The sequence below is a fragment of the Arachis duranensis genome, chromosome 10, assembly GCF_000817695.3.
Source record: "Arachis duranensis cultivar V14167 chromosome 10, aradu.V14167.gnm2.J7QH, whole genome shotgun sequence".
Lineage (NCBI taxonomy): Eukaryota > Viridiplantae > Streptophyta > Magnoliopsida > Fabales > Fabaceae > Arachis > Arachis duranensis.
The window spans coordinates 103,312,032-103,313,053 of NC_029781.3; positions in this window are offsets into that span (position 1 = coordinate 103,312,032).

Genomic DNA, 1,022 nt, shown 5'->3' on the forward strand with positions numbered 1-1,022 from the left:
ATTCTGAAAAGCTTACCAGAAAAGCTTCAAGATCCAGGAAGCTTTATGATACCATGCACATTAGAGGGAATTTGCACTAAGACAGCCCTGTGTGACCTTGGAGCAAGTATCAATCTAATACCTGCATCCACTATCAGAAAGCTTGGGTTGACTGAAGAAGTCAAACCAACCCGGATATGCCTCCAACTTGCTGATGGCTCCATTAAACATCCATCAGGCATAATAGAGGACATGATTGTCAAGGTTGGACCATTCGCCTTTCCAACTGACTTTGTGGTGCTGGAAATGGAGGAGCACAAGAGTGCAACCCTCATTCTAGGAAGACCTTTCCTAGCAACTGGACGAACTCTTATTGATGTACAAAAAGGGGAAGTAACCCTGAGAGTCAATGCGGATGAGTTCAAGTTGAATGCTGTAAAAGCTATGCAGCATCCAGACACACCAAATGACTGCATGGACGCTGACATTATTGACTCTCTGGTGGAAGAGATCAATATGACTGAAAGCCTAGAATCAGAGCTTGAGGACATCTTCAAAGATGCTCAGCCTGATCAAGAAAAACCAGAGGAAACAAAGGAATTTTCGAAAATTCCTCAGGAGGAGGATAAGCCTCCCAAACCTGAACTCAAACCACTACCACCATCCCTAAAGTATGCATTTCTGGGAGAGGGTGACACTTTTCCAGTGATTATAAGCTCTGCTTTAAATTCACAGGAAGAGGAAGCACTGATTCAAGTGCTAAGGACACACAAGACAGCTCTTGGGTGGTCCATAAGTGATCTTAAGGGCATTAGCCCAGCTAGATGCATGCACAAGATCCTGTTGGAGGATAATGCCAGACCAGTGGTCTAACCACAAAGGAGGCTAAATCCAGCCATGAAGGAGGTGGTGCAGAAAGAGGTCACTAAATTACTAGAGGCTGGGATTATTTATCCTATTTCTGATAGCCCCTGGGTAAGCCCTGTCCAAGTTGTCCCCAAAAAGGGAGGCATGACAGTGGTTCATAATGAAAAAAATGAACT